This window comes from Apteryx mantelli, unplaced genomic scaffold (assembly GCF_036417845.1).
Source record: "Apteryx mantelli isolate bAptMan1 unplaced genomic scaffold, bAptMan1.hap1 HAP1_SCAFFOLD_34, whole genome shotgun sequence".
NCBI lineage: Eukaryota > Metazoa > Chordata > Aves > Apterygiformes > Apterygidae > Apteryx > Apteryx mantelli.
In genome coordinates, this window is record NW_027118693.1 from 5,072,896 (window position 1) to 5,087,659 (window position 14,764).

Here is a 14,764-nt window from a genome sequence, read left to right on the forward strand (position 1 = left end):
TGGGTGTTGCTTCCTCTGCTCTGTGCAGACATCAAACTGTATTTTATGCCCTAAGGCATGCAGCACATATCCTCACTGCCACACTACAAAACAAAACAAAGCACGCATTTTGTCAGCGGTGATCAACAGCCCTCACTTGATTTCATGTACCTTGAATGGAGGAAGCACACACAAAACGACATGCCTGTGTCTCTGGGCTGCAGGGGTACTACGTGGGCCAGCAGACACCCAGGAGGCCCAGAAGTTAAGCAATATGAGCAGCATTTCCTGACAACAGGGTCTGCTTGTGTAATAAATGTGCACAATAAATAACAGACTTTCTTCTGTGGATAAAGGTCCCCTAAATAGCTACCCACTTCCTTGATACCTGAGCTGGATAAATAGTGGATTGGTTTTTTTAATAGGTGAATTGAAAATAAAATAAGTAAATTAAAAAAAAAAAGGTGGACTCTGAGGACTTTGCTAAATGAACACAGAAATATTCTAGTCCACTGCAAACCCTTTCTTAGATCTAAAATGCTATGTTCCTTCTGAAAGTACTGACAACAGAAATTGCATTCACCCCAGCCAGCGAGAGGGTGGCCCTGAAGCTCTTGTGTTGCCTACTCCTGTAAAGGCATCAGTACCACGCTCCATGAATGTGACAGGAGAAAGTAAGTGCCCAAAGTAAGTTTCTAAGATCTGCATGAGAGAACGTAGGCCAGAAATCATTTACATTCCAATACTTTCTTCCCAAAAGACTCTGCCCATGCTGCCATCCAACAGAGTAGGTCTTCTTTCTGCACAAAACTTTCAAACATTTTTGCTTCCTTCTAACAGAAATATGATGATATTCCTCTTTAGTTTCATCCTAAATTATAAATCAGCTCAAGAGAGATAAATAATTTTCTACAGCTGCCTATTTCTGTTCCCAAGTATGAAGGGAGGCCAAATGATTAACACAAACTAAGACAGCTCAACTCTATGTGTGCAAAGGCCACCCTACCAGACTTCTGCTAAGTCACTGTTTTCACAGAGGGACTCCCTATGATCTTTTGATAATGCACCCTACAAGCTTGGGAAGAGAGTTTCCCCTGTGTCAATATGATTCCAGCCCCCCCCCAGTTTGTTGTGTGATAAGCACAAAAGAACAATCTATGGATAAGCAGCTTGTAGCAGCATGGGTGCCCTCTTCCCTTTCTGCTCCCTGGAAGATATGGACCTGGCTGCATATTTCAAGCACTACGCAAGTTCAAGACGGAAGTGTCTTCTGGAAAAGGAACGAAGGGGTGGAAAGGGAATGGTCATGAAGGGACAACTGTTGAAAGAGGAAGATAGAATTAAAATTTTCAAAACTACCTCTTCATGCCATGATAGCTACTTCTTTAATCCCGTAAACATTACTACACATCTGGCACTGATTTTTTTTTGCCATAATTGTGAATATAATTCATGTACCTGCTTCCCAGCTATCCTAAACACAGGAGTTGTTCCAAAGCTATATTAGAACAGGAAAGTATTAAAACTCAGTTTGTTCTTTCTCGGATCAGGTGACAACAGTCTGCTCAGTTTTGGAATCTATCTCCTGAATACGTCTACTTCATGCAGATCACTTAATCATCTCTCTTGGGCTGAAGGCGCACATTCAGAGAGATGCAGGCATGCATGGTTAAATGCATCTTTTCTGTCATGATATGAAAGATAAAAAGAACTGGTTGGGGATGGGATTATCAATGGCAACCTGAGCATCTTGATTAGAAGAGTGAGGGCTGTGTAAAAGACAGAAAGACCTTTGCTAGGGGTTGGCAGGGTGTTGGGTTTTGGTAAGAGATACACAATGATTAGGGTGCTGTAGAAATTTTTACTACAGGGAGGTGGAAGGAGATGGCTGAGAAAGCCCTCTGTCTGTCTCTGGTAGAAGGGGTTCCCAAAATAGTGAATAGGGTACTAACACATCCCATGCCTGGCAGAATTGAAAGGCATGGGAATGCTGCTCAGCAATCACCAGCATAACGAAGTGGATATTCCCCAGGAAGGTCATAATGCAGATAACTAGAACCAGCGGGAAGAGGAAGGTCTGAAATTCTAGGACATTAGTGCACCCTAGAAGGCTGCTTTTGGTAACAGATGTCCCACCGTCCCACGTCTATTCCATGGGATAGCACTAGATGGCCACTGGAAATGGACATTCATGAAGTTCATTTGAAACACGCTAGTGTAACTTTGTTAGGCTTAAACATGAGAAACAGATGAAACCAGAATACATCATGTGCTCATTCAAAACTTTTGTGCTTAACAAAACTCTTAATTTCTCCTACTAGCCACCCTGTGGATTAGAGGCAGTGACAAGCTCATTAGGGTTCCCACAGTCTTACAAACTCCCAGGGGAAAGTCTCCCAGCATGAAGTGAAATCACAGGACTAAAGTGCCTTGGAGGTTTAATGGGGCTTGCTGAGGGCTGTTAGAGATAGAGCTGCTGCCAGAAGTCCATGTCTTTCACCAGGCACTGATTAGACCAGACCATCAGAGGCACCACTTGCAGGAAGACAAAGGAAAGGGACAGAGGTTCTTCCCTCAAGTAGCACCTTTGATGTGGGGTGCCTCTTCCATTTTTGACACACGTGCACTCACAGAGTTTTAATGCTTTGCTTCAATGCAGTCTGCACATCCCTGCAGCCCCAGCCCTGTGTAACTCTCCCCACATCATCCTCCGTCCTCAAGCAGTGCCTCTCAGGGATGAAATGTAATCCTTGCAACTTCAATCTTCCTGATATTCCTCAGGCCTAGACTGCAGGTCCCCTGCAATATGACCCCATCTGTTGGTACCCAATGTCTTCACAAGGAACCTCATGGTATCCGAAAACTGCTCCGCATCCCCCAGATCCCACTGTTTGAGTGGTGCCTCTCAATCAGAAATCACAAGCCACACTATGTAACACCTGCCCTTTTTATCCCTGAACTTCCACTCACCACCAGAAGTTTTAGTCTTCAGCTCCTTCTTCTCCCAGCTCATAAAGTGGGCACTTGGGATGCTCTGTAGTGTGTAAAGGGCTGGTAAATGAAACCAGGGCATGCAAGAAACTGGCAGCCACCTGCTGCAACAGCTAGATAACAGGCTGGATATCCTAGGACATGTAAAATGGCACTAGACAGCTGCTTAAGCAATTGAAGGCTGGTCGGTGGAATTACTCCCCAGCCCTATGAACTGAGTACATTTCCATGTGAGATCAACTACGCAGCTCAAGTGGAGGTACCTGCGCAAGAACACCCACAGTCAGGTGTCTAACTCTCTGAACTGAATCTCCTCCGAGGCATCTTCCTTAGGATGATTTGCATCCCATTGGAAAATCAACTTGTTCTCTTCATTGATGGCAAGGGTACATCAAGCTGTGGCTGTCTGCACTTAAAATATCTCCGTTTAGCCAAGGCAGAATCTCTTCCTGGAGGTCTTCATTTCTCAAGGATAGAGAACACTTTTTACATCCAAACCCTCTCCCCACCCCACCCTACCCCACACCTCCCTCCCTAAAGAAGCAAAGCAAAAGAAACAAGACTTGAGAGCTGGAGAAAATGCTTTGCTGTGAGGGTTTCAGATTCTGCCATAGGCACAGGAACTTCCTCCCACGGAGCCCCCTCCCCAGCTAGCAGGGAAGGGCAGGGATGGGGTACAGTAAGGAAACGTAGCTTGTGAGCTGTATGGCAGGAGCTGTGAGAAGGGGTCGGATAGCAGTGTACTGTTTAATAGACTACAGTCAGGAAGCAATCAAGGGGACATTTTACCCTGAAGAACTTCAAAAATGAACCCTGAAGAGAACAAAATCTACAAAATTGAGACGATAATTGCTGTAAAGGAAGAAAGAAACAGCTGCTGGTAAAATGGTGTGGCTGGTCCATAAATTGAACAGTTGCATAGAAGCCTCCCAAGTGTGCACACCTAATTTTGGGGAATGGAGTGGGGGAAAAAAGAGGATAGAGGACAGTGCTTTTTACATCGGACTGCCTAGCAATGCCAGCACCCGGGTTTGCCACCAAACCCAACTCAGACTTTGCCATAGGGCAGGTGAGGACCCTGGAGCACTCAGGCAAGTGAGAGCTGGGGCTGGCAGAAGTGCAATACCTGCACAGCTGGAATAGCATCAAAGATAAACTACCATTGGAACCGCGCTGCTGGGTATGGCATGGCACTATCCTTCACAGAGAGGCTGTTCACTGCCCCTCTCCATCCTGGTGGATAGTAGCAACAATCTTACTAGCCCCGCAGCAAAGCTTCAATGATTGACTTTCCAGCCATAATCCTGCTCTAGATGGCATGATGAAGAAAACAAAGCTTAAAATAGATGAAATCTTCAAAGCTTTTGTACAGCCGGGGGCTAGTGCAGGGCAATTAGCTGCCTGATTTAGAGTTTAGGTCTCAGCTCGGATCTTAGCTTAGCTTAAGCTCAGAGCTAAGATTTAGACCTGAGCTTGCACTAGATGCTCTGACAACTGAAATTAGGTGGAAAAAATTCACCTGCATATCTCCGTATTTGTATTTCCTTATTCCTGGGGGTAGTAGGACCTTAATATCCCACACCCAGATACTTGATACTCCCAGTCTTTTGCAGTGCAGCCATTTCAGGCCTTCTCTGAATGCCACACAGCTGACACCTGAGAGAGCACTGAGTTACTTGCCAAGGCTTACACTGTGGAGCAGGCAGAAGGCAGAGGCAGGACCTATCAGCCACTTCTGGAGTTGCGTCCTGGTTCTTCAAGTGTCCTGTATGAACAGAGAGCAATATGGAGTTCTAACACGAGCACGGAAGTGCAATGAAATCAAACTCCCAATGACACACTGAGGAAGAGGACTAAACTGTCTCTTTTTGGTAGGCAGTTTGCACTATGTTAACCAGATATGGATCTAGAATAAGATGATGTCCAGGATGAGACGGGAGCTGGGGCATTTCTGAGCAAGAAAGGAACAATTTGGCAGAAGCTTTTGCTTTTGCAAAATTGAGTTCTTATGTATATTTCTTTGCTCTATCCAAGCACTGCGTGAAGGCAAACTGGACCTGATTTGTCCTGGGTGAATGCATGTTAAGCCCCTTTCTACAGCTAGAATGGCAGCTGTGACAGGGAATGAGAAACAGAAATGATAACTGCAAATAGCTAAAGAATGGAGGAGGTGCAATCAGTCTCAGACAATTGTATACACCTTGGAGAAAGCTGCAAAGTCTAAGCTGCTCTTCTGTACTTCCTCTGGGGTCCATGGAGAGAGCCTTCCTTAAGGAAATCCATTGCTTTCCCATTCATTTGTGCAGAGCGCTTCTGGTAAATCACTCTCTTCATAATGTTTCCTGCTGGCCAAGGGGACCATGTCTTCATCTGGAGGAAAGATGATGGTCCACAATGGGAGCAGATACTGCTGGAGTGGTTTCAGCTGCCCACATGAAGGAGGATAAGTCATGCCTCCTAAATTCTACCTTTTCTTCCTGCGCAATCAGAAGAGAGGCTCGATGATAAGGTCAGATGTAGCTATTATATTAAAGACATCTATACTTGGGCAAGAGAGATCCTTCGGCAGACTTTCAGGTGGCAGAATTAGAGAGCAGTGAAGCCACTTCATTCTGACTGGACATAAAGGAAAAAATGACCACGAGGAGAGTCAGGTGTTGGAACACATTGCCCAAACAGGCTATGGAGTGTCCTCTCTTGGAGGTTTTCAAGATGCCACAGGACAAGCCCAGAGCCTCCTGGTCTGACTTCACTACACACCATGCTCTGAGCAGCTGCGCAGCCTGGATGACCTCCCAGGGTTCCTCTCTCCCTTTCACACTCAGTGGAGAGGCAGAGGAGTCTCCTTGTCATGAGGTGCAAGTCAAAGAGAGCTGGGAGGAATCATGCCCTCCTGCTCCCCTTGACCTAAAGCAGGGGCGGAGGAGAACGCTGTGCACCTCCCGTGTAGGAAAGAGGAATCCTGTGTGCGAGTCTGTATCAGTAACTTGGCTTCCTCTGGCTCCCAGCAAGTCAGGTACCTTTGCCTCTGGGAAAGGTGTGGGTTTCCTCTCTCCTCAGAGGGCAGAGCCTGGCACCTCTGAGGGTGAGGCATGGCATCCCCCATTGCAAGTCTCCAAACACCTGCTGACTCTGCTTTTCTGCCCACTGACCGCTCATGGAGTGTGCAAGGAGAAGCTGTGGCACCTGTCTCACTCTAGTTCTGCTCCATGAGTTTGAAGAGACCAGTGCTCATTCCCCTGGCTCGTGCTCACTCTTCCTAAGAGCATGCTGAAAGGCCATAGAGGTGTGGGCAAGGGCAGCTCAGAGCTTTCATCCCCACAGGGCTTCAGTTACCCAGGGCTCACTTTCTGCAGCACAAAGAGAAGCTGAGCTGCAGCAAGGACCTTCAGGAGACTCACTTGTGCCATAAACACCAGAGACACTGCAGAGCAGGTGACATTCAGGTGCTGCTGAAGACTCACAGCAGGAGATGTGGAAAGACAGTTCGCAGCATCCTAGTCCAGATGCTTTTGCTCCTGGGGATCTGATCCGGTCTGGTAAACTCGGAGGAATAAATTCTGGACAGCATTGCTAATTGCCGCAGTTGGTTTATTCCTGCTGTGATAGTAGCCCACCTGGTGAACCCGTCATCGATGTCCACGGCAGTTGGCCAGGTTAACCGCACCATGCTCAGCACCCACTCCATTAGGGAGGGGGAAACGCTTTGGTTTTGCTGCTGCAGGGTGCGGAGGGTGTTGCACATCTGGCATCCTGGCACAAAGCCCCCGTCTTATCCAGTTCCCCTCTAGTAAAATAAACCACATCTGACCCAGCATCCCACAACCTTAACAGCCACTCTAGTAACCCTTCACGGGGCTGCTGCCTGTAGCGCCCCTGCTTATCCTGCAGCTCCGATGCTTTAAAATCACCAGCAGTTGTGGTCCCTTCAAACTGACTGCATGCAGTCCGCTAAGCCGCTGCTCTGCCACCGGCTGGGCAGCTGCCTCCCCTTCATGCTCTGGGTCTGACTCCAAACCAGGGAGGTCATCACAGTCCCAGATATTGCCATCCCAAATATTCATTCACCACTTCTAATTTTTCAAATATACTTCAGAAAGGAAACAGATGGGTCTTTTCCAAAGTATTCATATTCATATTTCCAAAGTATTCATTGATGAAAAGAAATGAAAAAATGGAAAGGCTACATCTCTGATTACTATGGTATACTGAACCAAAGTTAGTGTAAGTCTGTACTACTTTTAGAATGACAGCCTATGAAGCAAAAAAACAAAACAAACCATGCATTTCTCTTTAATGGTAACTCCTTTACACAACTAAAACTGGAGAGCATAAAAACAAGCACTCAGAAGTACCATCTTCTGCATCTGAAATATAGTCTATCCAAGAAAGAAAACACATGCAAGCTAATATCAAAGGTAATTCACAGGTGGTGGGAAATGCAAAGAGCAACAAAATACATTTTAGTGTTTACAGAATGCTTTGTCTTTTTTTTTTTTTTAATATATATTCTCCATGATTTCCAGCCCGTATTTGATTTGGGCCTTCCTGTCCCGTGAGCTGATGCTTAACCAAAGATAGAAGACATTCCAGATGTCTTGTGAAACACATATAAATATGCAGCTTAAATGATTTAGATCATAATAGGTCACCTTTCAGGAAGGGTTCCTTGGAGGAGTTTATTGAAGATAACACTTCTGAGACCTGTCAAATCCCAAGTTTTCTTGGACGAGAGGCATAGCAGTTGCCTCTCTCTCCTGTTAATAAAGGCTTATTGGGGGGTAGTAGCAATAAACATGATTGGTGTGGACACTCTTTTCTTCTAATATGGCAGTATTCTAGAAACTCTTTCCTTGTAATGCAGTAGTATCCCCCACTTAGCACTTAATTAACCATCCAAGTAACTCCCCAGTGCAGTGAAATAAGGGGCTGGGGGGGCAGGGTGGGCAGACAGGGTCCTGATCTCTCCCTGCCAAAGGGCTCGCTCCTTGGGCATCTCTGCTGCAACCTGCACACTGCGCACTGCCCCGGGCACCAACACAAGACAGCCAGGGGCTGACATCCAGGAGGAGACCACAGAGAAAAGTCTTGACACAGTGAGATATTTTTCTCTAACATAGTTAACAAGGAAATGGTCTTGTCATGATGGAGCGCTCAGAGGAACTCTTGTGAGTGGCAATGCCACGGTTGTTACCTTTCCAAATGGGCAAATAAGGAAAACTTCCCAAGACAAAGTATTTCTTCAGAAAAGAATTGGCCTCTTACAACCACTTCTCCCAGATGTGCATACTACAGTGAGTGAGGTTGCAAGGCCTCAGAGCTTATTATTGAGCTGAAAACAAAGCAAATCCCAACATTGCTTTTGGACCCTGAAAATACTCGCCTGATGCTCAAGCACTTTCCTCTAAGTCAGCAAGAAATACTTGTAGGGTCATAGCTGAGGATCAGCTTGCAAAGTTGAAGCGGTTTTATGCAAATAACTCTGCAAGGCCCCCCAGAGTTATGGTCCTCACCTTCGCACATGCTCCTCTCTTCCCTGAGGGAGTTGTTTCTAACCTGGCAGGTCAGCTGTCCATCTCAGCTGAGCACATTTCGCAATGTGTCACTAGGTTGGCTGAGGCCTGCAGTTTGTGAAACTCTTGCCAGGATCTCCTGCCAGGATGACCTAACTAAACCCCCAGGTTCAGCTGCTCAGAGACAAGTAGCACCACCAGCACCCAAGCCATGGGCCTGCTGCTGGTCTATCAGCTGCTAAGGCAGGAGTGACCTTGCATGCACATGCCCCAGCCAGGAGCCTGCTGCTAGCCTCTCAGAGGCTGAGACAGAAGTGACCTCCCAAGGAAGAACACAAACCTTCTCCATCAGAGAAGCTGAAAGGCCATCAGCAGCCGTGTGGGCTTGGGAGATGATTGTAAGATGATCTCCTCTGGCTGAGCAGCTGATAGGCCAGCACTTGGCTAATGCTTGGGGCAATTGGTTGTGAGGTCACTTCTGCCTGAAGACCTGATAAACCACCAAGAGGCACAGGGCTGGGATGTTGATGGTGAGGTCATTTAGAACTGAGTAGCTGAGAGGCCAGAAACAGTTGCAGGGCTTGGATGGTGACTGTGAGATCACTTCTATCTCCGCCGCTGACAGGCCAGCAGCAGGCACATGGCTCACATGGTGATTGTGAGGTCATTTCTGAGTATGTGACTGGATGGAAGCAAGAGCATGCTGATGTCATTTCCCTAAGAGAAGGAGAAAGATGAGCAGCAGGCCCCTTGGCTTGGCAGGTGCTTATGAGGTCTGTTGTGTCTGGTCAGCTGAAAGGCCAACAGGAGGCTGATGGGTGGGGACATTTTTGTGAGATCAGTTGTGTTTCAGAAGCTCATAGGCCATGAGAAATTCCAGAAGAAGAGCCCATGTGGCATGGGAGCAAGCCAGGAGGAGAAAACCCATGCCCTGTGTTCTGGCAAAAATGCTGTGATCGGTGGCACAAGGTCCAATGGTGGCCAGTTACTAGCAACATCCCTCGGTGATCAACGCCTAGGGCAACGCTCTCTAACTTCTACATTAATGCCATAGGATGGAGCACGCTCTCAGCACGTTTGTAGACAATGCGCAATTGAGGGGAGCCCCAGAGCAACCTCGTCCAGTTCCCTCTGCTTTGAGCGTGGGGTGGGACTAGGTGACCTCCAGAGGTCTCATCCACCCTAAGTGCTGTGATTCTGTGAATCTTTCCCGAGAGATCTCGGTAAAGACGGCATAGGCAGAGGAAGAAGAAAGGACAGAGAGGCAGAAGAAGAGATAGGAAATATGTCAGTTTAAAAATAGTACTTCCTCAGAACAAAGTTTCTCCATTCAGAGTGTTGGGAAGAAAGGTCTCGGCATGACTGACTGTACCTGCATATATATATATGCAAATACAGGGAGCAAATACTATAATTCATGCACATGGTCTTGCCACTAAAAAAGAAAGAAAAGCTTCATTAGAACTGAAAAAAATATCTGAACTTCTGGAAAGGAATATATAATTTCTTTTCCATTTTTGTATGGAGATATTTTTTGGATAGGTTTTCAGGCCTTTATTCCTTTGCCCACATAGAGGGGCTATTGCTGCCTGAAATGCCCAGGGGTACCTGTGTTCCCATGTAGTGCTGGGAAATGTGACCCAGGACCTGCAGGAACCTTTCTGAAGCGTTAGCTGGTCACCAAGAGAAGTCTCTCAAGACCTCTCAGGAAGAAACCTTCTTTCTCTCCCTTGACTAAAAGGGAAGTCCAGACAACTGCATTAGACAGAGACAGCTGCACTGAAGGGCTCTGGCGTCGGGTGAGACCTGTCTCATCCCTGTTGTCACCTCAAATGGAGTTGCACTTCATTTACTGTGCAGGGAATGCAAAGGGAGTGCACCTCGATGTTTAGGGACTCCTTTAAGACATCACCACAACACAGGTGTGCTGAGATTTGTGCAAATTTGGCCATCCAAAAACAGAGTGTTTCATTGAAGCTGGTTGCCCTGCTTCCCCCTATCAGTCGAGAGAGCTCGACACCTCAGAGCAGGAATGGCTCTGCCCAAAGAGTAAGGAGTTGCATGGACTGTCCCAGGCAGGCAGTGGTTTGGGCCACTAAGCTCTGTGCGAGACATAAAAGTATTTCTTTTTAATGGTGTGGGCCTGATTATAGCAAAAATGTTTAGAAAATGTCAATAAAAATGAAACAAGAAAGAAATTTTAAAAAGGATGTAAACAAGGAAATGTTTAGTCACACTTTTCAGTTTTTAACATTCTTTGTTCTTATAGCCCTCCTTGATTATGTTTTTGTGTTGTTGTTGTTGCTGGTGGTGTATTTTGTTTCTTAATATACTGGTCTTTAGAGGTGATTTTGGTGGTCTTTGTTAAGGAAAGTGATTTTCAGAATTGGGGTGGGATGCCGTCACAGGGTCATGGACGTCTGGTGCCATTGTAGGTGCCCTGGTCCCCCCTGCCCAGCCTCCTTCTGCAGCCCTGAGGGGCTCTGGTGTCCCACAGGTCCCCCGTGAGAGTTGCCAGGCCCAGGCAGGTACCTCAGAGACACCGGGGCCTCTCCAAGTGCTGCTGGGTGTTTTTTGGGTAGACACCTGAGCCAGGCCTGGAAAGGTGAAGAACTGTTTTCAACATTCCAAAAATATGAACACACTTTCATCAGCAAAAATGATTGACTAATGTCAACGTCAATGTTTTCCCATGATGAAATAGTGGAAATTTTCAGGAAGAGTATTAATCTCAGGAGAAGAAATGTTGATCTGTCCCTCTCAACCTGCGTTACCACTGCTCTGTCCGTTATGCTGTGGATGTGGTATTAGTAATCTTTCACATAGTTGCACATGTCTTGATTCAACTGATCATTTCTAAAGGCATCTTTGCATCAGACTGTCTGGACTTAGGCACTTTCCATAGCTGCCCAGTTTTCCTCCTCCCTTTACTCTTTAGCCATTCAGATACCTCTCAACTCTCTGGTTGCTGCTCTGAGCTTCAGAGGGTCTGAAGCTTGCCTCGTCTTTCAGGAGTCGTATTGTCTCTTTAGCCAACTCCTTAGCTGTGTTTCCGTCTCTCCTTTCCTATCTATCATCTGTCAAAAACATCTCAGGAAAAGTTTTTCTTGTGGAAAGTGCACCTCACTGGAGGCAGCTTGGCCTTAACATACAGTTGGGGAGTGTATTTTATTTTTTTACTAAACTCTATCACCTGTTGTATTTGTTTATTTGCAGTTAAGAAAAATCCTCCTGTGTCTGCAACTAGTTCTCTAAGGAAAGTAGGTGGGAATCAGTACATAGGAGCTGTAGCATTCAGCTACAGACTTGGGTGGAAAAGGTGCGCTCTAAGCCCCCAGTGGCTGATGAGGGAAATGGCAGGGCTGGGGAGGTGAGGAGGAAGGTTGGCCATAAACGTCTCACATGAAGGATGCTGCTTTTCCTACATGTCCAGACTTCCTTAGGGAAAATGAATTCCCTTCTTGTCCCCGGCCAGGTGTCCTGCCCAGTTAAGAGATGGGAATAGGGGCTTCCAGAGTGAGACACTGCGACCTCTTGCAGATAAACGTCCTCTGATGAGACAAACTGAAATGCTGAAATTGGTCTGTCTTCAGTGTTTAGAGAGATCATCAGTGCTTATTTTAGTCTTCCTCAATAAACATTTCCCAGGAGGAGGGAGTACAAAGGACAAATTAAGTCACATCTTCAGCTGGGCCGCTGTTCCCAAGGGGGGCCAGGCTCCTGGGACAGAGGGAGCTCCTGGCAACCTGGCAGCACTGCTGAGAGACAGCTGCGTGCAGGAGCAGCTCTTCTGCAAAGAGCAGCAGGGCTCCAGGCACTACCTGCAAGTGCCAAGATGAGATGAAGAAGATGAGCAAGATGAGTGAGACAGAAGTTCAAGGCAATCAGGAGTGGGTAGACGGCTGAGAGCTCACTGGAGGAGAAATCTTCACAGCCCCTAACACAGTAAGTCTCTGGCTGCAGGGCAATGCAGCTGAGGCATCCTGAGGTTTTCTCTAAAGCTAGCACATCCCATGGCTGATAGGGTCTGTCAGGATGGGTATCCCAGTCCCTCCTGTGTGGGGCAGGAGATGCTTTAGAGCAGGGATTCCCAGCCACTCCGTCAGAGGGAAACGGCGTCCTGCTACCTTCTCCCAGGGATGCTGCAGGGGTGTGAAGCAGGGGTGTGCACACAGATCTGCTCAGGGCTGTAATTCAGAGCAGTGTCTCTGCATCCCAGAGTGCTGTGTGTCCGGGACAGTGACTCTGCCTCCTGCGAGGGTCAGCACTCAGCCTGCCCGGGGAACTCCCCACGGTGCTGTGGGGAGAAGTTCTGGGTGGGATGATTGACTGCCAGCAGGACATGTTCATTTTCCTGTTGAGAGGGTGCTGCATGGGTCAGGGCTGCTCTCAGCTCCGGCTCACCCTGAGAACATTTCTGGAGGGGGCTTTCCAAAAGCAAGGTCAAGACAGGCATACCTGAAAGGGAATCAGGAGTCTCTGCTTTCAGTTTTATTCACTTTGTTGGGATCTGTCAGGTTTAAACAGGGGATTGAGACTGCAAAATAGTGACAGTGAGAGAGGAACAAATGCCTTCATGCACCCCTCAGCCTACAGACAAAACCAGCATCACCTTTACAGCTTCATCAAGGTTTCTCTCAGATGCTCCTTAGCCCCTGCAAACACCAAGGTGCCCCTGGGCAGTGCCCTGCTCCCGGGAGGTTTCTGCAGGGCAGAGCTGAGCACCCAGTGGGTGGAATGGGGTCTGTGAGCACTGACATGACATGTGGCACAGAGAAAGAGCTGCCTGCAGGCACAGCTCCAGGCATAAGAGTCTCGTTCAAAGTGTGAGAGGAAACTACAAGCTCCAATGTCTCATCTCCTCTCCCAGCACAGCCCTCAAGGCTGTGGGGTCCAGGGCATGGGCTGTTTCCTCGCAGATGGACATCCGGAGAGGAGAAACTCCTGAGTGTCCCCTGTCTCTCCATGTCCCTTCTTCCTTTAGAAGAAATATCATGCTATTGCTGTGTGTTTCCCCACCTGTCCATGCTGCCCTTGTCCTTCCCCTTGGACTCTCTGGGCAGGGGCATTTCAGAGGCAATTCAGACACCAATCCTGCAGGTGCTGCCATGCAGACATGTCCTTGGCATTGAAGTGCCCAAGTGCCCCTCTAAACTGTGGGGCTCCGGGCAATGCCGTTTGGGGGCTGGGAAGGAGCCAACTCTCTCTTCAGGACACCCCATCTTTAGGATGTCTGACTGTTTCTTGGGGGTGTCTGGCTGAGCTTCAAGCTGCCCTCCAGAAGGGCACAGTTCTCCCATTGCATCTGTGTGTTATCTAGGTGCCCCATGGAGAAGCCACCTAGATGCTAAGGCCGTGAAAATACTGCATGTGGGCAACTGGCAATACTCCGATGTCTTCCTGGCTAAAAGGGGAGTGCTGAGACCTTCCTCAGATACTCTGAGAAAGGCTCCTGGGCTTGGTGATCTGCATTTTGAAACCAGATTCCTCTGCTCTCAGCAGAGTCTTTTCTTTTTATGGTAACATGAGTTCAGAAGTCCTCCGCCTCAGAGGTGCAAGCACAGGGCAGCTGGGAACAAGACTGATGGACACGCCAGCTCTCCTCGCTCTGCACTAAAGACAGAGTGAAGCCTTTGGCCTCTCAGGAATCACAGCTATTCACTCGAAGTGCAGCTGCAGTGCTGAGGATCTCTGTCTCCGAGAATCCTCCTCAGGGGTGACAGGGGAATCTAAAAGAAAACAAAAGAATCCTTAAAGCTATTGAAGAGCACACATTGTCTAGAACGGAGAGTGAAGATGCTGGAAAGCCCTTCAGCATTGTGAGTGGATGAAATCTGACTAAAACTGTGACTTTGAAAGTTTAGTCACCTGTGCTCCCATGTTCCCACTGCTGTGGGTCAGGACTGCCTCCTCCGGAGCCCATGGGAAGAGGCCCCTGCTCCTCCCGGCAAACTCAGGCAGCACAGAGGGGAGCTCAAGCCATGGAGCTCAGTGACGGTCCTGGCAAGATGAGGAGAGATAATGTGTATGTTTGGGGGGTTCTGTGCAAAACTATTGCTCATACAAAACTGTCTCCTGTCTTCTCACTGTCTCCTCTTCCTTGGATAGTCACAGTGGGCCCTGAGGGAGCAAATGCCCAACAGCAGCTCCCCCACTGAGTTCCTCCTTCTGGCATTTGCGGACACACGGGAGCTGCAGCTCTTGCACTTCTCGCTCTTCCTGGGCATCTACCTGGCTGCCCTCCTGGGCAATGGCCTCATCATCACTGCTGTAGCCTGCGA